This window comes from Anomaloglossus baeobatrachus, chromosome 7, assembly GCF_048569485.1.
Source record: "Anomaloglossus baeobatrachus isolate aAnoBae1 chromosome 7, aAnoBae1.hap1, whole genome shotgun sequence".
Taxonomy (NCBI): domain Eukaryota; kingdom Metazoa; phylum Chordata; class Amphibia; order Anura; family Aromobatidae; genus Anomaloglossus; species Anomaloglossus baeobatrachus.
The window spans coordinates 159,677,194-159,703,071 of record NC_134359.1 but is presented as its reverse complement, the minus strand read 5'-3'; the positions used below and the strand labels follow the sequence as shown (position 1 = coordinate 159,703,071).

Genomic DNA, 25,878 nt, shown 5'->3' with positions numbered 1-25,878 from the left:
GGTCTCCGAGACATAGGTCTTCCCAGGAGGTATCTGGGCCAGCGTGACAGGAGCCACCGGAATGACCTTACTAGGACAAATGATGGGCTGGAACGCCTCCTCTTCCTGCTCCACTGGCACAAAGGACCTGGACAAGGCATCAGCTCGCATGTTCTTATCCGCGGGCCGGAAATGGAGTTGGAAATAGAACCAGGCAAACAACAAGGACATCGGGCTTGTCATGGGTTCAGCCTTTGAGACGACCGCAGGTATTCCAGGTTCTTGTGGTCAGTGTAAATGATCACGGGGTATACTGCTCCCTCCAGGAGGTAGCGCCATTCCTCCAACGCCAGTTTGACAGCCAGTAGCTCTCGATCACAGATGGTGGGTGTAGTTTCGCTCAGGTGCCAAGAAGCTCTTGGAAAAGAATCAGCAAGTGACCATGTTCCCGGTGAAGGATTTCTGCATAAGCACTGCCCCGGCCCCTGAGGAGGAGGCATCCACCTTCAAGGTGAACTGTCGGTTCAATTCTGGACGATGGAGAACAGGAGAGGAAGCAAATGTCTGCTTCAGGGAGCGGAATGCGGCATCAGCCGCCGGTGGCCAGTCCTTCGGGTTAGCCCCCTTCTTGGTCACGGCAGAGAGAGGCGCAGTCAGGGCAGAGAAGTGAGGAATAAACTGGCGGTAGTAATTGGCAAAGCCCAGGAAGCGTTGGATAGCCTTCAGCCCGGAAGGAGGGGGCCAGTTGAGGATGGAAGAGACCTTCTCTGGATCCATCTGCAGACCAATGTTGGAGATCACGTAACCCAGGAAGGGAAGAGATGACTGTTCGAACACGCACTTCTCGTACTTAGCGTACAGGCGGTTCTCTCTCAGCCTTTGTAGGACCAGCTGCACGTTTTCTCTGTGGGTCGGTAGATCCAGAGAGAAGACCAGGATGTCATCAAGATACATGACCACACAGACGTAGAGGAAATCCCTGAATATGTCGTTCACTAGTTCTTGGAAGACTGCTGGGGCATTACACAGACCAAAAGGCATCACACAATACTCGTAGTGCCCGTCACGAGTATTGAATGCGGTCTTCCATTCGTCCCCAGGGCGGATGCGAACCAGGTTGTAGGCACCACGGAGATCCAACTTGGTGAACACACGGGCTCCTCTAAGCAGATCGAATAATTCGGGAATGAGCGGCAGAGGGTATTTGTTTTTTACGGTGATCTGGTTTAGTCCACGGTAGTAAATGCAGGGACGCAGGTCACCTACTTTCTTCTTCACGAAGAAGAAGCCTGCTCCAGCAGGAGACGAGGATCTCCGAATGAATCCCCTTGCCAGATTCTCGCTGATGTAGATGGACATGGCCCGTGTTTCAGCAGGGGACAAGAGGTATATCCGTCCCCGAGGAGGCGTGGTTCCTGGCAGCAGGTCGATGGCACAGACGTAGGGACGATGTCGCGGAAGCACCTCCGACTCCTTTTTACCGAACACGTCCGCGAAGGACCAGTAAGCAGAAGGCAGTCCTTGTAGAAACTCCGGGGCCGGAGGTCGTCGGATGGGCTGTATGGACTTCAGACAGTTCTCGTGACAGAACGGACCCCATCGGGTGATCTCTGCAGTACACCAGCTGACCGACTGTTCGTGTGCCCGTAACCAGGGGAGACCCATCAGGATCTGATGAGACATGCGCGGAAGGACGTAAAGAGCGATTTTCTCGATGTGCGGGGCACCGATGCGAAGTTCCACAGGCTTGGTGATGAACGAGATGGTGTCCAAGAGGGGTCTCCCATCCACCAAGGCAATCACGAGGGGTTTGTCTAGTGAAGTAACAGGCACTTGGTACTTGTCCACCATGGCCTGCTGGATGAAGTTGCCTGCAGCCCCAGAGTCGAGATATGCTTCTGCCGTGAACTGGGACTCCTCTGTTGTCACCTGCACCATCCATGTAATAGGATCTGAGAGAGTCCCAGTACCTAGGGTGGCCTCTCCTACCAACCCTAGGCTTTGGAGTTTACCGGTCTCTCAGGACAGGACCGTAGCAGATGTGTGCCATCTCCGCAGTAGAGGCAGAGGCCCTTGGCGAGTCGTTCTGCTTGGCGTTGCTCAGACTGCCTCAGACGGTCGATTTGCATAGGCTCGTGGATGGGAATGCCAGATGACGCCGCATGGGGAGCGGCGGGTTTCAGCGGGGGAGAGGAGTACCGTACTGGACGTCTCTCGCGGGACAGTTCTTTGGATCGTTCCTGAAAATGGAGGTCCACTCGGGTTGCTAGAGCAATCAGGGCATCCAAGGTGGAGGGAACATCGCGGCCGGCCAACTCGTCCTTGATGCGGCCAGTGAGCCCTTCCCAGAAGGCGGCAGTCAAAGCCTCATTGTTCCATCCTACTTCTGAGGCCAAGGTGCGGAAGCGGATGGCATACTGGCCCACCGTCAAGGTCCCCTGACGTAACTTGAGGAGTGATGAAGCGGACGCGGCGGTGTGTCCAGATTCGTCAAATGTGCGAAAAGCCTGCAGGAAGTCCTGGATGTTGTTGGTCACAGGATCCTCCTTCTCCTACAAGGGATTCATCCAGGCCAGTTCTTCACCCTCTAGATGGGACATCACAAACGCAACCTTGGCTTGGTCTGAGGCAAAAAGGTACGGAAGAAGCTTGAAGTGGAGGGAGCACTGATTCACAAATCCCCTGCAGGTCTTAAGATCGCCAGCATATCAGGGCGGAGATGCCAGCCGGAGTTTATAGGTTTCCGAGGAAGCCCCTACGGGAGCTGCGGACGTGGACTGAGTAGCCAGGGATGTGGCTGTCGCTTGTAGCGTATTCAGGCGGGTGTCCACCGATGTCATGAAAGCCAGCATGCGGGATTGGGTTTCGCGTTGACGTCCCAGTTCCTGCTGTAATCCGGCCAGCTAGGATGCCAGTGCTTCGGCGGGATCCATGGCCTGTTCTAGCTGTAAGATCCTGGTGGTGGAACCTCTGGGCTGTGCACCAGACTCCTCCAGTGGAGCAACCCGGAGCTAACCCCTTTACAGGGACTGTCCGGTCACCCTGCCAGAGGGCCTTGATGCACGGTAGCTGAAGCACTCACTGTACAGGAACAGTCCGTCCCGGGAAAGAGGAAGGAAGACGTCCCTGAGGTCACAGGGCTTCAGGTGGTAGTCCCGATAACAAGGCTCCGGTCCAGGTGTCGGATGAAGATGACAGGCGGGAACCGGATCCAGCTGGACAAGAGGACGGAGGTCACCACGTGGAGCTGGGGATCGGAGCCGGGTCCAGACTGAAGAAGATGGTGGAGTCACCGACAGGAGTTCCGCAGCAGTCGAGGATAGAACCGGTTGGCGTCACAGGACAGGCTCTGCGAGACAAACGAGGGTTAATACCGGACAAGGCAAAAGGGGACCTGAATTCCTAGCTTACTAAACACATAGAACAGGCCCCGCCCACTTAGAAGAAGACTCCTCTTATACCCTGTACCTGTAAGCCAATATCCTGTTTTAGGACGCTGGCCCTTTAAGAGAGGGTCAATGACCACGCGCGCGCCCTAATGCGCATGCGCGAGGCCCAAGTGCCAGAGACCAGGGAAGGCAGAGGCGCTGAAGAAGCAGGAGTGCTGGGCAGAGAGTCCTGCGATGCAGAGAGACGCCTGGAGCGAGGATGCATGGAGGACGCCGGCGAGGGAGAGGGAGCAGGGTAGCCATGGAAAGGAGGAGCGGGGACTGGAGTGTGAGCGGGGAGCGCCGTCAGGAATCGGGGAGCGCTGCACGGGGACCGGAGGGCGCCGCACGGGGACCGGGGAGCACCGCACGGGAACCGGGGAGCACCGCACGGGAACCGGGGAGCGTGACAGTATGAAGGAGAGGGGCAGAGAGAGGGAGAGACCGACCGACAGAGAGAGAGAGTGACCGAGACCAATAGATAGAGAGAGAGTGACCGAGACCAATAGATAGACTAAGAGACATGCGTTTTTGTTGACAAGAATGGATTCAAATTGCAACCAAAATGCAGTGCAAACGCACAGCTAAATATTTTGGTTGCGTTTCTGACACAACTCATTCATTTCAATGCGTGGAAAATGTTCACAATACGCAGTGAAGAAGTGACATGCTGCTTTTTTTTAGGCAATTCTTTTGATAAATATTCGTCAAACAAAACACTGCAAAAAAAAAGCAATGTGCGCATGGAAATTCTGACTTCTTATAGACTTTGTTGGGGAAGCACAATGCATGCATTTTGTCATTGACACGGTGCAGTTTAAAACACAACCAAAACGCAAGAAAAAACGCAACGTGCGCACATGGCCTTTTAGATATTTCATCTTCAACTTGCTTAACTGTTCACAATAACAGTTGGACCAGGGGTGCCCACATTTTTGCATTCTAGTGTATCTTCATAAATAAATTGGACTTAGCAGTCTCAAACTTTCCTATGCAGGGCACCTGTGGGTCTGTATTATGATTTTTGATATCTTTGTTCCTTATGTCTTAATTCATTTTTCACACTTTTGCGTCCATTACACTTTATACTTTCACTTTGATCCTTGTAAAGATAACATTCACTCTACAATCAGTAATCTATCTATGAAATATCTACTCCTCAGTATTTATATGAATACATAATTATTACTTTGTAATTGACTGTGATATACTTTGTTCTCAATATACATAGATATATGTACAAATAAGACCAAAAAAGAAAAAAACGAATACAAGGGTCTATAATACATACAAAATATTTTATTAATTAAAAACCATTTGTTCTCAAGAGACACAGCCGGAGCTGGACAATAGGCGTCACAATCCACACAATCATATCATCCCTGTCTCAGAGTTCAATATAAATAGGGAGCATATGTATATATAAAAATAAAAATGTATCGCAGCATTATATATAATCAAGGATTTTAATTACAACCATATAGAAGTTCATTTAATTATATCTCAAACCAGTAAATGTATAAATACAATACAATACATTAGTTAATCATAAAGTGATAAGTATATAAATAAGCAAATCTTATATGTGTCCAAGAATTATGGTTACTGAACAATCATAAAGTGCAAAGTGCAAAATAAGTAGAAAAAAGAGGAGAAAAGAGAGGTCAGTGTGCATACACATATATATACATACATTGGTATTTAAATAGTTAAAAGAACAGCCAAGACTCCATAGATGGCTGGAAAGAGTTAATGGTATAACTAGTACTTAGAAAGGGGAGGGGGAGGGGTGGGTGATAAGTTCCTAAAAGGATAAACTCTTCAAAGAAGGAAGCGCCGAAACGCCAGCGTCGGGGAGCGTCACAATCCTGTATCAGCGTCTGGTGGCATTTGCAGCTATTAGGTAATGTGCCTGCTTGTACTTCTAGGCTCTCACCAGCGCTCCTGATAAGGCCTCAGTATACAGATCACAGGCTTTGTTTTTTGCCTGTGCCTCTGATTAGGGCATTCAGTCTATGCAGCAGTAATTATCATAGTAGCACCTGACAGGGCTGCAGTGTTTACATTAACTCTAATCTCATTACATGACTAAAGGCCCGGTCACACACAACGACTTACCAGCGATCCCAAAAAGGATGCGATCTGATAGGGATCGCAGGTAAGTCGCTGGGAGGTCGCAGGTGAGATGTCATTTATTGTGGGCTATTTATATTGAACTCTGAGACAGGGATGATATGATTGTGTGGATTGTGACACCTGTTGTCCAGCTCCGGCTGTGTCTCTTGAGATCAAATGGTTTTTAATTAATAAAATATTTTGTATGTATTATAGACCCTTGTATTCGTTTTTTTCTTTTTTGGTCTTATTAGTAATCTCCGAAGTGGTCTTATGGTCCTCTTGTACCCCTGCACCCCTAAAAATAACGTTTGTAAAAATAATTAATAAAAAATACACATAGATGAATACATAAGATAAGATGTATGTGTGTATATATATATGTATATATAGTGTATTCTGGGGTGTGGTACGGGCGTCATCACTTAAACTGTCTTTTGTGATAGATATATGTACGCATATATTCTTGTGATATCTGCCAATAATACACTGGTCACTTTATATTTATTTATAAAATATTTATTCATGCAGATATTGTAATAGCATAAGGAGCTATTTTGTCTACTTATTATACACAAATACTCCCATTTTTTGCCAGCATTTTCAATCCATCTGTTTTGTTTTTTTTTTTGCTCCTTTCCAGTTCTTTTAAGCATGTTCTTGATAAATACTGTATGTTAATAAATGTGATAACCTATACCTGTTGTGCATCTCATATTTAGGTTTCATATTTTCTAAATACGCAGCTAATCAATGATATGTTTGGTATCTAGAAGTTGTTCATGTGCCGTCAAATATTTAAGTTTCTTCAAAGTCACATTCAAGAATTCAATCCATTTATCAGCTCAGTCTGACAGTGGCCATGGAGGGAAACACTGGTGCAGGCTGGGAATACAGTTACCAAGCCTACCAAGGCTAATTCACAAATCCTGAGGAGTATGTTGTAGGACTCCTTCTAATTAGTTAGGCCTCCTCCACTCTACAGCCCAGTGTTCGTGTGTTGTGTGATCATACAGGAGAACAGAATTAGAGAGGCACTTTACATTGATAGCATTATTCTGCTGGGATCCTCATGTTCCTAGAAGAAGGATAGGGATATCAATTCCTCTTGTTCCTTCTTGCTGCATGACCCTGGTGATGAGACGTTTGAATGGAGTGATGATCATGAATGGGCCTTGCCGCTCACTTCATGTCAATGGAGCCAACCACAAACATCTGAGTACAATGCAGTGATTATGAGTCCTACAGCAATGAATGATACTGCGGGGAGGGGAAAATAAATGTTTCTTGTGGGGGAAACTCTTAAAGTCATAGGGGTACTTCACACACAGCGAGATCGCTACTGAGATCGCTGCTGAGTCACGTTTTTTGTGACCTCATTAGCGATCTCGCTGTGTGTGACACTGAGCAGCGATCTGGCCCCTGCTGTGAGATCGCTGCTCGTTACACACCGCCCTGGTTCATTTTTTTATTGTTGCTCTCCCGCTGATAAGCACACATCGCTGTGTGTGACAGCGAGAGAGCAACAATCCTGAATGTGAAGGGAGCAGGAGCCGGCGTCTGACAGCCTGCGGTAAGCTGTAACCAAGGTAAACATCGGGTAACCAAGGTGGTTACCCGATATTTACCTTCGTTACCAGCCTCCGCAGCTCTCACGCTGCCAGTGCCGGGTCCTGCTCCCTGCACACGCTAAGTTAAGCGGTGTGAGCTGGTAAATAAGGTAAACATCGGGTAACCATACCCGATGTTTACCTTAGTTACCAGTGTCCGCAGCTTCCAGACGCCGGCTCCGTGCAAGCGCAGCGTAGCTTGCACGTCGCTGCTGGCTGGGGGCTGGTCACTGGTCGCTGGTGAGATCTGCCTGTTTGACAGCTCACCAGCGACCATGTAGCGATGCAGCAGCGATCCTGACCAGGTCAGATCGCTGGTCGGATAGCTGCTGCATCGCTAAAGTGTGAAGGTACCCATAGACATATATAGAAATGGTCAAAACATTATATGGGTTTGCTAAACGTTTGTGGCATAAATAGCAGCACCAGGACCTCATAGCTGATTTAGATGATATTTTCAGGGACATTTTTGTTCAACAAAGATACTGCAAAGTTAGTTATGTGCCTGTCATACCTCACCCAAATGCTTACAAATTTAAGGCTGTGATATATAACTCCAATCTTAATAAATGATTAAGTACCTCAGTGTCTTACACTCCATTGTATCGCCCAGTGATTGGCTGTAGCGGTCACATGCTCTGAAATGTGTCTTATTTGGGCACCCTTGACAATGAGCAATCATGATAACGTGCCTGGTAAGACTTTCTGTAGGAACTAACTCCAACTTATGACAATTTTTTTCTTTTGCAACATAAAAATGTGTATTGAGAAATGAGATGTGTGCAGAGGTACAATAAAGACGCCAAGCTTTGGTGCTCATTATTGCTCCGCGGAAAACAGCCATAACTTGGGTTTATGTGGGTGGATGTTCTTGTATACATTTAGAAAAATTGGCAGTTCTTTTTTGTATGGGGTTGTTCTCTGCAAAGTGCTTTGCCAGTTTTGTCTGTTTTTTGCTTCATGTTCAAGGGATGAGTTTTCCTATTGTGGTGAGGAGGAATGGCGCATATTCCCTTGTGTGCTTTTTCACTGCATTTGTTCAGTAGGTGTCTGCACCTGTTGAATACATAATAGCAATCTGCTCTGATTATTGGGTTTGTCCTTCCTTTTTTATGTACTTTCCCCTTTTTATGTGTTTTTACTCCAGATTTGATGTAGCATTTCATAATGCATTTTTTAATACAGAAATGCTGGTCTTTTGCGCTTGATATTTTTGCTTTTAGAATCCTATTGCATTTTTATATGCATTGTTTTCAGACTCCCCAAAAAGCCTCTATGGAAAAATACTTAAAAAAATCACGAGTTCAACAGCGACTCTAAATGCACAGCGAGTTTGCGTTTTCATGACCTCACATCGTCTTTGCTTGAATTGTTCATTTTTCTGCGCGAAAAGATACAGTGGAAATAATGCAGTGTTTATGTTGTGTGGGAGCTAGAGCTCCAAGGCTTATAGACTTTTACAATTTTGTAAATGGCCAATAAAGATTGGATATACACTATATATTATAAAAATAATGGAATACTGATTTATTAAAATGACTTCCTCTGGTGTGTGCTTTGGTGTATGGTGAAACGTTCTGACAGGGATGCTAAATTTGACCTACTGTCTATTTAAAATGATTGTCTATGGGGTTTAAAAAAACTTACTGAGGGCAAAAATTGTGCTAAAATAATAAAAATGTATTCACCTATTCAGATCCCTGTTGTTCTACGTCTGCTGCTTCGGTAGTCCCTATTAGTCCTGCAAAATAATTCCATGTCCGTCATTTACTTAACCGTTAAAACCAGTCACTGATCTCTGCACGCCATGCTTCTAACACCTACCAATTTATTCATGTGGGGGAAGGTACAGAGGGAGCCACTAACAATGTGTTGGGTACAGAGATATCATTATTACCAGATGAAGTCACAATGGGGACTACTCTGCGGGGCACAATGAAAGAAATGTCACTGTGTGGAGGCACACTGGCATTACAGTAATTACTGTGGCATGTAAAAGTTGCGCACCCCTGGTCAAAATTACTGCTATTGTGAACAGCTAAGCAAGTTGAAAATGAAATGATCCCTAAATGGAATAAAGTTAATGTTGACACATTTCCTTTGTTTTTTAGGAAAAAAATATTTTCATCTTTTACATTTTAAAATTTACATAAGGAAAATGGGCTAATGCAAAGGTTTGGGCACCCTTGGAAATATCTGTGCTCAGATCACTTTGAGTAAAGGTTTCAGACCTTAATTAGCCTGTTAGGTCTATGACTTCTTATTATTATTTGAACTTGATGTCAGTAGTGTATTGTCAGCTGGCATCAAACTCAGGGGTTGCTAATGGAGAGGCGTCTATCAGACACCCCCATTACTAACCCAAGTAAGTGTAAAATGAAAAAAATACACCAGGAAAAAATAATTTATTTGATTAAAGACTACCTAACACTATCCCTCATTCACCAATTTATTTAAAAAAAAATCCACCAAGTTTTGTCTTAATACATGGTGTTTTCATTCCACGATGTCCCCCAATTGGTACTCTACCCTTTGGAGCATTGTTAAGAGTACGAGACTTCATAGGTCCCTCCTGGTCAGTGCCAGACCCAGAATTTCCTCAGCATGCATATACAGTTGAATAAAATGGTGGGGCAGGGAGTGGCCTATTTGCCTAAGTCTCAGTCCAGCAAGTGTGATGAAATAACTATAATGTGCCTTTTACGCAGAGCCTCAGTCCACAAATTCTACAGAGCAGAACAGCACATCAAGGGGATAGGGCTAGATGAGTAGGTTTTGCTCTCTATTTTATCAGTTAGTATTTGTGTTGGGTTCTGAGGCCATCATACTGTGTGATTGGGACTATGGAAGCCATAGTACTGTGAATGGGGGGGACAGTGATGGCCTTCATACTGTGTGAGGCGCATAATACTGTGTTTGTTAATGGGACTGTGGAGGCCATCATATTGTGTGGGTCCATCATGCAGTATGTGAGGAAACTCTGGGGGCCATCATACTTTTGCGTTTCGGGGGCATTACACTGTATGTGGGAGGCTTTATGGGCGTTGTAGATTGGATGTGAGGGTCATTATTCTGTGTGGACCATCATATTGTGTGTATGTTATGGGGGCTATCATACTGTGTGGGGTGCTTTGGAGGCATTATGCTGTGTTGGAGCCATTACAGTGTGGATGAGAGATAATGAGTTCATTAAACACTGTGTGGGAGTGTATGGGTGTAATATACTGTTTATTGGGCTGTGAGGGCTATAAAATTCATGGGGGACATCATACTGTGTTAGGGCTGTGGTGACCATCATACTGTGTGGGAAGCCAATGTTTGTAAGGTGGGTACAGTGGGGGGCATCATACTGTGTGGGGAATCAAACTGTGTAGGGGGGCTGTGGTGGAAATACTACCGTGTATGGGAGGAATATGCAAGGCATTACGCTGTATGTGGGAGCTCTGGTGGCATCATGTTGAGAGGAAGATTTTGGGGATCGATATACTTTGTATGGGATCCATAATACTGTGCAGAGGGGCTGTGGCAGGACTCATGTCATGTAGAGGACCATTATACAGTGTGGAGAGGGAGTTGTGGTAGCATTATATTGTGTCTGGTAGGCTCTAAGGGCTTCATACTGTGTATGTTGGATGTGGGGGCCATGATTCTGTGTGGATTGGATGTGATAGCTATCATACTGTATGGGTGGGGACATTATACTATGTGGGGGCATTAGGGGGCCATCATAATATATAGAATTGTGTGGGGGCCATAATACTCAGGAACCATCAAACGGTGTGGTGGGTATCATAGTGTGTTGGTCCACTTTGGGGTAATCATACTATGCATGTAGGGCTTACAGTGAGGCAATATACTGCTGTTGGTATGACACTGTGTGAGGGACATTTTTCAGGGTATCTATGGGGGGGCCATGAAAGGGGTATTATAGTGGAGGAAAACTGTAAGGAGGTTCAGTAGTGGCTCAATGACTGTAAGTGCCACAATACATGACCATTTAAGAATTAGGAGCCATACCCTTCTGTGACTGTGCCTATGTGCCGTGACCATGCTTTCTCATGCCAATTTTTTTTTATTAAGGGATAGGGAAACCTAAATCGGACTATTTCTATGTACTCTTGAGAGTTTTTGATAGGTTATGGACCCATAAATCTGGTTTGCGTATCATCTGTGTATTTAAAGGAAACAGAACAGTCGGTTCATGCAGTCAGAAACTTGTGCCTCATGATTCAGACATTTGTTCCATTATTTTAGTAATAATAATTTTTATCTTTATAGCGCCAACATATTCCATAAAACTACAATTCAAAGGGGACATATACAGACAATATCAGACATTAGAGTCACATAATTCAACAGACACCAACAAGAGTGAATGCCCTGCTCGGAAGCTTACATTGTATGAGGAATTAAAGGGAACCTGTCATCAGAAATTTAGCTTGAAACCTAAACGTTTCCCCCTCTGCAGCTCCTGGCCTGCATTCTTGCAATGTTCCTGTACTTTTTGTGTCCCCTTTCTGACCAAAATAAAGACTTTGTAAAGTGGTACCTTTTTGTATTGAAATCTTGATATGGTACACGGGGGCGGGCTCTCTGGTGGCCGTTAGTCTGCCTCCTGTCGCTTTAGGCCGTCCCCCATCGCTCCATTCCATACTTCAGGACACCGCCCACTGCGCCCGAGGTGCCGCGCACGCGAGGACCGCTGGTCACGTGTGTCGCAGGCACGAGATTATGGGCGGCGCTGTGATTGCATCGCAAGTGCCCGCCCATCATCTCGTGCCCGCCCTTTCCCCTCTGCCTCCAGCGTTCCGCGCAAGCGCTGGCCAGATGACCCGACGTCACCTCTCGTAACCGGTGGTGTCCTGCTCCGCTCCTCCCATCTATTTCCTGCTGTGGGTAAGATGGGAAAGAGGTGACGTCGGGTCATCTGGCCAGCGCTTGCGCAGAACGCTGGTGGCAGAGGGGAGAGCGTGGCCACGAGATGATGGGCGGGCACTTGCGATGCAATCTCAGCGCCGCCCATAACCTCATGCCTGCGCAACGTGACCAGCGGTCCTCGCGTGCGCAGCACCTCGCGCGCAGTGGGCGGCATCCTGAGATATGAAATGGAGCGATGGGGGATGGCCTAAAGCGACAGGAGGCAGAATAATGGACACCAGGCAGCCCGCCCCCGTGTACCATTATCAAGATTTCAATACAAGAAGGTACCACTTTATAAAGTCTTTATTTTGATCAGAAAGGGGGCACATAAACAACAGGAACATTGCTAGAAGGCAGCCCAGGAGCTGCAGAGGGGGAAATATTTAGGTTTCAAGCTAAATTTCTGATGACAGGTTCCCTTTAAGGAAGGCACAAAAGGTAAATGGGGAAAAGTGCTTGTATTGTATGGTCCAGCAACCTATATAATAAATGGGGAATTAAAATAATGCAGCATGAACCGATCACCAGCCACTATGTGTATAAATACAGGTACAGAGGGCTATTAAGTGCATAGAGGGTGTAAACAGATGATATAAAATATTGTGAGGGCAAAATAGGACTAGTTAGATAAGTGAGGTGAGGTGATAGGCCAGTCTAATGAAAAGCATTTTAGGGCTCGCTTAAAACTGTGGGTATTGTGAATTAATCGATTTGTTCTTCGTAGTATGTTCCAGAGAATTGTGAGCAGTGTTGGAAATGGGAGTGGGAGGTTTGGATTATGGAGGGTGTCAGTTGTAGGTCATTAGCGGAAAGGAGAGCACAGGTAGGGCGATAGATTGAGATGAGGGAAGAGATGTAGGGTGGTCCAGAATTGTGGAGAGCTTTGTGGGTGAGAACAATAAGCTTATATTGGACTCTGTAGCAGATAGGAAACCATTGCAATGACTGGCACAGGGTAAAGGTATCGATGTAGTTATTGAGGAGGAATATGTTCCTAGCTGCTACATTCAGGATGGATATGGTTATTGCAGCCATATATGTTTTACAAAAGACATAGTTTGTAAAGCCGGTTAACGACTATGTGTTTCACGTGGTTATTACAAAGTCGGTCTTCGGCAGCTTCTTCCCAAACCACACCCCAGGACTGAAAGGTCTCACCCTATCTGTGTGTTTATGGAAAAATCTTTTAGTGTAGGGGTGTGGCTAAGGGCGAAGCCGCCGGGGATCTACCGTTAACTAGTCATACTCATAGTATAGTTTTTAGACAGCTTTTCAAATGCTGCAAAGTTTCAGAGCAAAACACACATGGCTACAATAACACAGCCAATGTGTTATCCCTTTAAAGAGAACCTGTCAGCTCATACATGCTGCCCCATGCTGATCACAGCCAGGTATGATTCACTCTGAAACACTGCGGTGCCAGGGACCAAACTGTGCGCTAGTTGTACCGGGCGGGTCCCCAGTGGCTTCTTCCTGCCCATTAACAGTGACTGAGAGCCAGGTCTCTGCCTGTACGCACATGTATGACTAGTCTGCCGTGCAACAGTCATCGGCAGCCATTAAAAGTATGCTTTTCTCTGAAATGTTGCACGATTTCAGAGGGAATCATACCTGGCTGTGATTCTGTCACACAAAAATCTGTTATGGGTATACAGATATTAAGGAAGCTCAAAGAAGTCAGAAATAATAAAAATACTTTTTATTTATTATTTTAATGTCATCTCTATTAAAAAATTCATATATGAAAAAACTCCACTATATAGTACCCAAGGACTGGGTTAAACAGGTCAGAAGGTTTAATTAATAGTCCCACATTAATATATGGATTCAAGGATTCATGGTGCCCTATAGTAGATTAAGCATATATAAGGTTACAATGAAAACACAAACCTCCTTTTTTCCAAATGCGGAAACTATTGCATAAAAAATAGTCATAGTAGCATATTATGTGGTAACCGATAAATAGGTGCAAAGTACCATATATCAATTCTCTAAATCACTCAGGGATTCTCAGTTAACACTAGTACGTATCCTGCTATGTGGGCAAGTAACCGGAGCACCATTCCAATAAGGTTACCCCATAATACACCACATAGCTAATCAGTAGGAATAGTAACCCCTAATCCCCCAGGGAGACCACTTGTATGCATTACCTATTTAGAAGACCTGATATCCACGTCCTGCGACCCCAACACGTGTTTCGCCTTTTCTTCTTCAGGGGGCGTGTGATTGCATGATTTCAGAGGGAATCATACCTGGCTGTGATTCTGCAGCAAGTGGCTGATACATTCTGACCACGGTTATCAATTGACAGGTTCCATTTAAAGATTTTTCATATTCTGTCCTAGAATCAGAATTAGACTATGTGCGCACGGTGCGTTTTTCGCTGCGTTTTTGCGCGTTTTTCAGGTGCGTTTTTGGTTTTAAAACTGCATGACTTTGCTTCCCCAGTCAACAAACATGGGGGGCCACCACCCACTAGTGACAGGGAACCTGGGGAGGAGCATCACAACAGTTAGGAGTTCTCCAGCAGGAGAGGAAGAGAGCAGTCAGGTTTTACCAGTGGCTCTGGTGAGACTCAGGAGTCAATACGGTCGCCAAGGGGAGAGCTTCATTGCTCCATCAGGACCGGCGCAGAGCAGGGTGCAGAATCCTTGGGTGGATTAGACTTCAGGTTGTCCACTAAAATATGCAGGACAGGGGGATTGTATGTCCCTCTGGCCACCACAGTTCCTGGAGCACAGTACTACATAGGGTCCGGGGTCGTGATCTAAGTCTGGCTCCACCACGGACCCGCAGCACCTGCATTCAGGATGGGAGAAAACACTTTTTAAGAACCGGGGTCCCCAAGAAGCTTCAGTCCACGGGGATCCATCTCAAAAGGTGCATGGAGGAAGGGCCCACTATTCACGGTACCGGTTCTGACCTCCAACGGGCCGAGATTGACTGGGGCCCATCATGGCGGTGACCAGCATCTCCCAGGTAATCCAGGACTGTGAGTAAAGAAACTTTAAACCTACAGAGACTGTGTCTGCCTGTCCTTGCCGGCGCCGGCACCCCGCTCCTCGGCGCCCGCCATCACTACTCCCCTCATCATCCTCCCCAGGGACCGCTCCACCTGTGGGGAGCAGAAATCTCTTAGCTGCTAGAACCATCCACTCCGGAGAACAGCGATAGCAGTGGCGGCTAACCCCTGGCCAGATACCGCAGGTGGCGTCACAAGACAAACAAACCTCCATTATCACCCCCCCTTCTTTATTGTACACCTCGGGGCAACGAAGCTGGGTAGGGCCACCCGTGACATCCTCAGACCCAACATCACCAGGCCTGGTGACGAGGTGACGAGTAACAAGTTTAACCCCTTGCTCCATGGGTGGTACAGATGCACGTACCTGTGTCCGTGGTGAATGCTGAAGCAGAATGCCCGGCGCTTACAGTCATGTGCACTAGACCTGTCTGAAGCCGAGACGCGTACACCCGGCTTCATACTGCGCATGGCCAGAAGTGCCTGGCATTCAGCGCAGCATTCACCGCGGACACAGGTATGCGTATCTCCGTTGGTGACACTGCATTGAATAGCATGTTAGCATGCCCCTGTGGGCGTACTAACATGCTAAGAGGGTGGACTACCGAGGGGAGTAATGCCCTTACGACTAGTCGCTACCTCATTAGCATATTATAAAGAATCTTTAGAAATATTTTTTCTAAAGATCTCTTTATCTATGCTACTATAACCTGGGAAAGTTAGGCAGGAATTAGAAATATTCACCCAGCCCTTTAAAGCTTATAGTTCATTATTAAGCTGTTCTTGATTGTGAACTTTTTCATTTTTATACTTTTACTTTTAACTTCCCTTCTTCCATGAGCCATAACCTTATTATTTCTAACATCGATGCATCATAGTTACATAGTTACATAGTTACTTAGGTTGAAAAAAGACCTAGGTCCATCTAGTTCAACCTTCCTCCACCAGTTCTACATTTAGTCACTAAGTCATTTATAACCAACAATGTTTTGTGTACTGAGGAAATCATCCAGCCCTTTTTTAAAAGCTGTTATAGTATCTGCCATTACTACCTCATGTGGTAGGGCATTCCACAGTCTGACTGCTCTAACTGTAAAGAACCTTTTCCTATTTAGCTGTTGGAATCGCTTTTCTTCCACTCGCAGTGAGTGCCCCCTGGTCCTTAGTACTGTCTTTGGAAGAAATAAGTCATGTGCCAGTCCTTTATATTGACCACACATGTATTTATACATATAAATGAGATCTCCTCTGAGACGTCTTTTTTCTAAGCTAAACATATCTAACTTTTTCAACCTGTCATCATATGGGAGGCCTTCCATTCCTTGTAATAGTCTAGTTGCCCGCCTTTGAACTGACTCTAACTTCTGAATGTCCTTTTTAAAATGTGGAGCCCAAAACTGGACACCCGAAAATCTTGTTTGCTTTAGCAGCTGCTGCTTGACATTGAATGCTGCTGCTCAGCTTATTTGTAATGAGAATACTCAAGTCCTTCTCCCGTTCTGTAGTCCCGAGTTTACTTCCATTTAATGTATACGCAGCTATAGGATTACTCCGTCCTAGGTGCATTACTTTACATTTATCAACATTAAATCTCATTTGCCAAGTATCTGCCCATTCTGACATCTTATCCAGATCTTTTTGTAATATTGTACTATCCAGGTCAGTTTTTAATATCCTACATAGTTTGGTGTCATCGGCAAAGACTGACACTGTACTATCAATCCCATCCACAAGGTCATTAATAAAGAGATTAAAAAGAATCGGTCCAAGCACAGATCCCTGCGGCACCCCACTGCTGACTATAGCCCATTTAGAGAATGTACCATTTATGACTACTCTTTGTTTCCTATCTTTTAGCCAATTCCTTACCCAGTTGCATATTGTGTCCCCTAGTCCTTGCTTCTGGAGCTTTAGTATAAGGCTATTATGTGGTACAGTATCAAATGCCTTTGTAAAGTCCAAATAAATCACATCAGCTGCATTACCAATATCCAGGTTTGAACTTACCCCCTCATAGAACCCCAACAGGTTGGTTAGACACGACTTATCTTTCATGAATCCATGCTGTTTGTCAGTTATCATATTATTTTCTGCAATATATTTTTGCATGTCATCCCTTAAAATGCCCTCAAAAACTTTGCATACTACTGATGTCAGGCTTACTGGACGGTAGTTGCCTGGATCTAGCCTCTTACGTTTCTTTAATATCGGTACCACATCAGCAATCCTCCAATCCTGAGGCACCAACCCTGTTACAAGTGAGTCTAAAAAGATGAGATACAGCGGTCTGTCGATTACGGAGCTCAATTCCCTCAATATTCGTGGATGAATGCCATCTGGCCCTGGGGATTTGTCAATGTTTAATTTACTCAGACGTAGGCGTACTTCATCTTGTGTTAAATTAATTATATCGGGTGGTGAACTTTGATTTTTCACTTGTTGAATGATCCCTGGTACAGTCAGTTCCTTGGTGAATACAGATGAGAAATGCCTATTTAATATCTCAGTCTTTTGTTTGTCCTCTATAACTAACTTGTTATTATATTTTAAGAGGCCGATACTATCCTTTGTTTTCCTTTTGGCATTAATGTATTTATAAAAGATTTTGGGATTTATTTTAATGTCATTGGCGATTTTTGTTTCAGTAGCTAATTTTGCTTGTTTGATTTCTTTTTTACATTTCCTATTGATATCTTTATACTTCTGAAATGCTATTTCTGTATTCTCAGCCTTTAAGATTTTAAATGCCCTTTGTTTTTGTTTTATTATACTTTGTACAGTCTTATTTATCCATAGTGGTTTCTTTTCATTCCTGGACATTTTATTACCAGAGGTTACGTTTTTTACAGGACTCTAGTAGTATATCCTTAAACTTACCCCATTTATGTTCGGTATCCCCAGTTATTATGACTTTGTCCCAATCTACATATTTAAGCTCTTCCCTTAATTTGTTGAACTCAGCTTTCCTAAAATTCCAGGTTTTAGCATCCCCCCTTTGAAATGTTCTATTGAATATTATGTTGAAGCTTACCATATTATGATCGCTGGTGCCCAAGTGCTCCCGGACCTGTAGATCTGAAATTGTATCCGGTCTATTTGACAGGACCAGATCTAGCAAATTATCTCCCCTGGTCGGTTCACCTACCATCTGAGAGAGGAAATGGTCTTGAATAGTAGATAAGAACTTACAGCTTTTAGCAGAACCAGAAGATTCTATGTCCCACTGAATGTCTGGATAGTTGAATCCCCCATAATAAGAACCCGATTATTATTATTAGCTGCCTTTTCAATTTGTTCCAGCATTTCACCCTCTATTTGTTGAGGTATGTTAGGAGGCTTATAGCAAACTCCAATTAGCATTTTTCCATTATTCCCCTCCCCATGTACATTTACCCATACTGACTCTACATTGTTGCTGTTCCCCTCAATATTAAACCTGTGTTGTATGATGACATACAACACAGGTTTTAGGTTAGATTTAATAAATATACACACCCCACCACCTTTTTGGCCTATCCTGTCCTTCCTAAATGTACTATAACCCTGTATGTTTGTCACCCAGTCATGGCTTTCATCCAGCCAGGTTTCCGTAATGCCCACCACATCATAATCCATGGTTGACATAAGAGTCTCCAATTCATTCATTTTGTTTGCAAGACTTCTTGCATTTGCCAGTAGACATTTAATCCTATTAACACCTTTATTAAGCTGGTGTCACACATAACGACAATGACGTCGCTGCAACGTCACCATATTCTGTGACGTAGCAGCGACCATAGATGATCGTTAGTAAGCTGTCAAACATGTTATATAAAGCAGCGACGGAGCAGCGATCATAGCGACGTCGACGGTCGTTGTGTGGTTTCAGACGTAGCGTAGCGTCGCTGCTGCGGTGTCAAACACAAGGATTATCAGCTTATCAGCATGGCGCAGCGGGATAGCAGCGATCAAAAAATGACCTGGAGCATTCAGGAGCGAGCAACGATTTTGCAGCAGGGGTCTGATCGTTGTTATGTGTCACACACAGCGACGTCGCTGTTGAGGTCGCTACAACGTCACAGAATATGGTGACGTTGCAGCGACGTCGTTGTCGTTATGTGTGACACCAGCTTTACTCCTAGCCTCCCTACGTTCCTTGTATGTCGCATCCCCCCCTAATCCTTCATTGACCCCTACTATCTCACTGTCTCTATCTGCTCTATCTCTCCCCTTATTTGCTCCACTACATCCATACGATGGCTCCTTTTTTGCAGGAGGAGTTATAGTTTTGCTTGTTACCATTCATTTTACCATATAGTGTACTGAATGGGAAGAAAATCCCAACTGGGATGAATTGGTTTCAGTTAGCCATTAAAAGGTATCAACCACTGAGGACTCTCAGTTCTTTTAAACAATTTTTGAAACAAAAAAAGCAATTCTGCCATTGTTTTTCTGTGTTTTTTTACAGCTTTCATTGTGCTGTGAAATAATCTGACAGTATCATTCTTCAGGTCAGTACAATCATAGCAATACCAAACTTATAAAATATTTTTATATTTATTTTTTATTTTAGAAATAATTCAGTATTTGGTAAAAAAAAAAAAAAAAAAAGTTTGTTTTGTGTCTTGTTATCTTCCTTGAAAAAGTATTCATACCCCATGAACTTTTTGACATTTTTTCACATAACACTCCTAAACTGAAATGTATTTTATTGGGATTTTATGTGATTTACCAACACAAAATAGCAAGCATTTGTGAAGTGTAAAATAAATGATACATGTTTTTTTAAATATTTAAAACATATAAATCTGAAAACTTTGACATGCATTCAGCCTCTTGTAGTATGATACCCCTAAAAAATCCTGTGTAACCAATTGCTTCCAGAAGTCACCTAGTTAATAAATTGAGTCCACCTGTGTGTAATTTATTCTCAGCATAACTACAACTGCTCTGTGATGGCCTCAGAGGTTTGTTTAAGAACATTAGGGATCTAACAGCATTATAAAAATCAAGGAACACACCGGACAGGTCAGAGATAAAGTTGTGAAGAAGAGTAAAGCATTGTTAGGTTATATTTTTTTCCAAGCTCTGAACATCTTATGGGGCTCTGTTCAATCCATCATCCAAAAATTGTAGACATATATCTCAACTGCAAACCTCCCAATACATGGTTGTCCACCTAAACTGACATCTCAAGCATGGAGAGCACTAATTAGAGAAGAAGTCCAGTTTGCAGTTTACAAAAAGTCATGTGTGGGACATGCCTAGCATATGGAAAAAGGTATTCTGGTCAGTTTAGACCAAAGTATAACTTTTTGGGGTAATGCAAAACGCTATGTGTGGCATAAAACGTACACTGCACATCCCCCTGAAAACCTCATCCCCACCGCGAAACAAGGTGGTGGCAGCATCATGGTATGTGGATCCTTTTTTCAGCAGAAAAAAGACATCTGATCAGAGCTAGTGGGAAGATGGATGAAGGTAAACATAGGGCAATCCTGGAGGAAAACCTGTTACTGGCTGCTAAAGACTTGCGACTGTGGAGTAGGTTCACCTTCCAGCAGGACAATGATTGTAAACATACTGCCAGAGCTACAATGGATGGTTTACCTCAAAACATATTCATATGTGTGAATGGTCAAATAACTGTTCAGAACTAAATCCGGTTGAGGATCTGTAGCAAGACTAAAATTGCTGTTCACAGACACTCTCCATCCAACCTCACTTAGCTAGATCTGTTTTGCACAGAAAAATGGACAGAAATTTAAGCCTCTAGATCAGGGGTCGGGAACCTATGGCTCGCGAGCCAGATATGGCTCTTTTGATGGCCGTATCTGGCTCTTGACAGGGCTCCTACCTGTCTATGGGAAGGATCAGGGCCGGCGCCAGCACAATTGAGAGCAATGATGAGAGAGTGAGCGGCGCGCTCCCTCTCTTATCATTCTCCCCGCTGTGACTGTCGGCGTTCTTCTGACAGCTCTGCAGCGAGCGCGGTGACGTCATCACTGCGCGCCTGCTGAGAGGTCAGCGAGCGACAGCAATGGACGACGCGTCGAGGAGACCGGATCAGCGGGGGAACGAGTGAGCCGCCCCTCTACTGACACTGGGCTCCCCTGACTCACAGGCCGGCCACTACACAGCGGCACTACACATAGGGGCCCGGCAGCCGCTCTGCGTCTATGTGTAGTGCTGCTGTGTAGTGGCCGAACTGTGAGTCAGGGGAGCCCAGTGTCAGTAGAGGGGCCCCTGACCTGGAGAGGCCACCAGCCGTGTCTGAGCTGCAGGAGTGCTCCTGACCTGCACAGCAGACGGAATCTCCATCCTGCAGGACCTGCGATGATGTCACGCCCATGTGACTGTGTGGGAGGAGACACAGGATGCCGGCAGAAAGCAAGACACTGAATCCTGAAGGAGATTTGGACACATGACTGGTAATAAGAAAAGAGGGGACATGAGGGTGAGGGGGGCTGCAGGGTGAGTGACATATGAGGGCTGCAGACTGTGACAGAAGCATGTGAAGGGGTGCAGAGTGTTTGAGAGGGGTAAGTTGGGGTACAGGCAGGGTGAGATATGTGAGCAGGGTGTGTGAGATATGGGGTTGTAGTGTGTGTGATATGGGGGGTGCAGGCTGTATGGGAAGCAGGGTGTGTGTGATATGGGGGTGTAGTGTGTGAGATCTGGAGGGTGCAGGCTGTATGGGAAGCAGTGTGTGTGTGTGTGTGTGTGTGTGTGTGGGATATGGGGGGTGCAGGCCGTATGGGGAGCAGTGTGTGTGTGTGTGTGTGTGATATGGGGGGTGCAGGCTGTATGGGAAGCAGGGTATGTGACATATGGGGGTGTAGTGTGTGAGATCTGGGGGGTGCAGGCTGTATGGGGAGCAGTGTGTGTGTGTGATATGGGGGGTGCAGGCTGTATGGGGAGCAGTGTGTGTGTGTGTGTGATATGGGGGGTGCAGGCTGTATGGGAAGCAGTGTGTGTGTGTGTGATATGGGGGGTGCAGGCTGTATGGGGAGCAGTGTGTGTGTGTGATATGGGGGGTGCAGGCTGTATGGCAAGCAGTGTGTGTGTGTGATATGGGGGGTGCAGGCTGTATGGGGAGCAGTGTGTGTGTGTGATATGGGGGGTGCAGGCTGTATGGGGAGCAGTGTGTGTGTGTGATATGGGGGGTGCAGGCTGTATGGGAAGCAGTGTGTGTGTGTGATATGGGGGGTGCAGGCTGTATGGGGAGCAGTGTGTGTGTGTGATATGGGGGGTGCAGGCTGTATGGGGAGCAGTGTGTGTGTGTGATATGGGGGGTGCAGGCTGTATGGGAAGCAGTGTGTGTGTGTGATATGGGGGGTGCAGGCTGTATGGGGAGCAGTGTGTGTGTGTGATATGGGGGGTGCAGGCTGTATGGGAAGCAGGGTATGTGACATATGGGGGTGTAGTGTGTGAGATCTGGGGGGTGCAGGCTGTATGGGAAGCAGTGTGTGTGTGTGGGATATGGGGGGTGCAGGCTGTATGGGGAGCAGTGTGTGTGTGTGATATGGGGGGTGCAGGCTGTATGGGAAGCAGGGTGTCTGGGCCACTGACAGATACAATTGCTCCAGCGGTCACTTAGTACACAAAGGAGTGTTCCTCTCTGCTGCACTAAGCCACCGCTGGACCTAAACAATAATTCGCTGTAAAATAATAAAATAGATAATTGACATAACTGACAATGCGTTGTGTGACATGTCCAATATTCCAGCTTCTTTCTTCTGCGAATGCCTCAAAGCTGGCATTCTCTCAACATCAGGTGGGAAGAATGCCAGCTTCCAGTCATGCGCAGGAAAAAGAAGAAGCCAGACTGCTGGACTGATGTCATGCATCGCAAGTTCACAATGTAAGTTATTTATTTGATTTTTTTACTGCTAATTACCATTGTTTCAGTCCAGTTGTGGCTTTATACAGCAGGGAGGAGCATTCCTTGCTGTACTAAGTGAACATTGGAGCGATTGATCTGTCAATGGCCCTTTAAACATATTGTACGGCTCTCGCGGAATTATATTTCAAAATATGTGGCGTTTACGGCTCTCTTAGCCAAAAAGGTTCCTGACCCCTGCTCTAGATGTTCAAAGCTGGAAGAGAAATACCCCCAAATACTTCCCGCAGTGATTGCAATGGAAGGTGGGCTTACAAAGTATTTACTCTTGGGGACTGAATACAAATGTGTACCGCCCCGGGGCTCAGCCAGCTGCCGAGCCGCTCGGATCCGTGCTTGTTGGTGGGTGGCTCGAGCTCTTCACAGACCCGAGGGTCACGTCGCTCTGAAAGGGGGTTGGCGCTACATGTAGGGACTTCGGCGGGAAGGTCCACGGCCGAAGCCGCGGTTGTTTGTAGGGGGGATTTGAGTTCGTGACGCCACCCACGGGTTATGGAGAATGGTTGGACACCACCGCTGCCGTTGACTAGTCTCCTGGGGACGGTGTTGCGCAGCTTGTTGTTGCCCCCTCTGTGGGTAGGGGGATGATGGTCCCGGGGGCCCGAGGGAGGTGCCGAGGCGAGGGAATTGATGCATGCTGGGGTGCCGGTGCGGCGCGGTGCGTGGCCCGAAGGCACTGTTGTACTCACTATGACAAACATGCTGGAGTCTCTGGTAAACCAAACAAGATGGTGAACGGTGCCCGCAGTCGGCTGCAGTTTTCCCCTTATCAGGTTGGTGGTTTCTGCCTTTCTCCTGCACCTCACTTATGTAGAAATCACGACTCCTATGCCTGAGCAACGGTAGTCCACTCCCCGGTTTGGTAAGTGCCGGGAGAGCCCTCTTTGCCCGCAGACGCTGGCCCTTCGGGTCTCTATGCCTTGATGCCTGGGCGGTGGCTTAACCCCTATGGTTGGGCTGTTGTCTTCAGTCGGGTCTTAGGTGGGAAAGGTCCTAAAGTCCAGTCCTCAATCAGTTGATTTGACTCAGCCCGGTTGTTTCTGCGCCTCGTACTGGGTTTAAGTACCCCTCCTGGTGCTCCGGTTTCCAGTCGGTTCCCCAATTCGGTACCGGCGGGCCACCGCCCATCCACGGTCCCTACGGTTCCACCGGCTGTAATCCCAGCTCCTGCAGGCGGCCACCACCGTCTGCCCCCTTGCCAGAGGTGACTGGGCTCCAACCCAGACACCTGGTGTAGACTACGGCAGGCCTGGACACAGGTCTGCCCTTGAACTTCACTCCACTCCACTTCACTGTCAAGACTCATCTAGACTACTGTTTTTCCCGCCTCAGGGCCTGTGAACTCCTTGGTGCGCGGAGCCAACCGCCTGGCTCCGCCCCCCTGGTGTGAACATCAAACCCGGAGGGTGGTAACAAGGGTTTTATAGTTTGGCTGCTGTCACCTTACTAAGGGGGGGGGGGTGTGTATGGGACTACCTGTGACAACCTGGCTAGTCCAGGGCATCACAAATGCATGCCACAATTTTCAGATTTATATTTTTAAAATATTTACAAGACCATGAATCATTTCCTTTACACTCCACAAATACTTGCTACTTAGTGTTGGTGTTTCATATAAAATACCAATAAAGTACCGCACATTTAAGGTTATGGTTGTTACATGAAAAATAGGAATGACACTTTTTTACGGCACTGTATATTAGAGTAATTTCTTGATGTGGGGGGATTTATACTATTTTTTAAGTAAAGAGGGTCTGGGAAGCCATTTATAGTGACCCATTTCTCTGTAAGAGATGATATTGATAAGCAGCTATATAAAAATCTTATCAACTTTAGCAATTTTATCGCCCCTGGAAGAAGACACATCGAAATGCGTTTCAGAGATAAAAAAGGTAATATATATTATGCATCATGCTTACTTTGTACATAGGATTATTGTGCTACTCTTGTTAGGTATGACACTGCAATTATATATGGTGTGGGATCAATTTAATGACCATTATACATATGCACTACGCTGACTTTACTTACCGTATTTTTCGGACTATAAGACGCACCAGACCTTAAGACCCACCCTGATTTTAGAGGAGGAAAATAGGAAAATAACATTTTCAGCAAAAAACGTGGTCATGACACACTGTGTAGAAGGCGAGAATCTGCTGCTGACGCTGTTATGGGGTAATGTCCCCAAATTCTCTACTAAGGTACCCCAGCCTGGTAATGATCCACCTGTCTTGTATATGATCCCCAACCTTGTATATATGTCCACCATCCTGGTATGTGCCCACATCCAGGTACCATATATATGCCCCATCCAGGTATATGCCCACATCCTGATATGTGCCCCATTTTGCTATATACTCCCATCCTGTTATATGGCCCACATCCTGTGGCACACAAAAAATAAACGTTTATACTCACCTTTCCTCGCTCCACTCAGCATTGCTCGTGTTCCTGTCTGTGCCAGCAGCAGCGCCACTGACCTGTGTGGAGCCGTGCGCACAGCGATGACATCACGCACGCGAGCCCCTCTCCACACACATTAGCAGGTCGGCAGACAGGAGGACATCGCGATGTTGCATGGAACGGTGACCGGTGAGTATACTTAATCACTGCCCCCCGCGCTGATGATGAAGGCCGGGGGGCAGTGAATATAGCCACAAGTGATCACTCCAGGCTGTAGTTGCCAGGGATGATCAAGCGGGCTGGCTGTTAATTATGCGCGCATCCCCCGCCCATCATCCCAACCACCTGTCAGCGCCGGCTTGAGGGCTGAGAGATGATGGGCGGGAGGATGCAATGCATATGAAAAGAGGCTAATGAGCGGGCCCACATGGTCACAGTAGGTGCTGCTACAGCCTGCTCATGCCGCTGATGACCCGCTTCACCGCAGCACCCTCATTCCTCGAGGCATACATT

At 46.1% G+C, this 25,878-nt stretch overlaps 1 protein-coding gene across 6 annotated transcripts in view; it reads left to right on the top strand.

Annotated features, from left to right (window-relative positions):
- Nucleotides 1–25,878, top strand: part of GULP1 (GULP PTB domain containing engulfment adaptor 1) — a 2,424,202-nt gene that overhangs the window by 10,544 nt on the left and 2,387,780 nt on the right. The window contains exon 2 of one of the 6 annotated variants that reach the window (XM_075317772.1): nucleotides 19,525–19,567. The exons of the other annotated variants lie outside the window; for them this stretch is intronic. The gene's annotated coding sequence lies outside the window, so the exon portion shown is untranslated. The remainder of the gene's footprint in view (nucleotides 1–19,524; nucleotides 19,568–25,878) is intronic. 6 annotated transcript variants of the gene reach the window in all.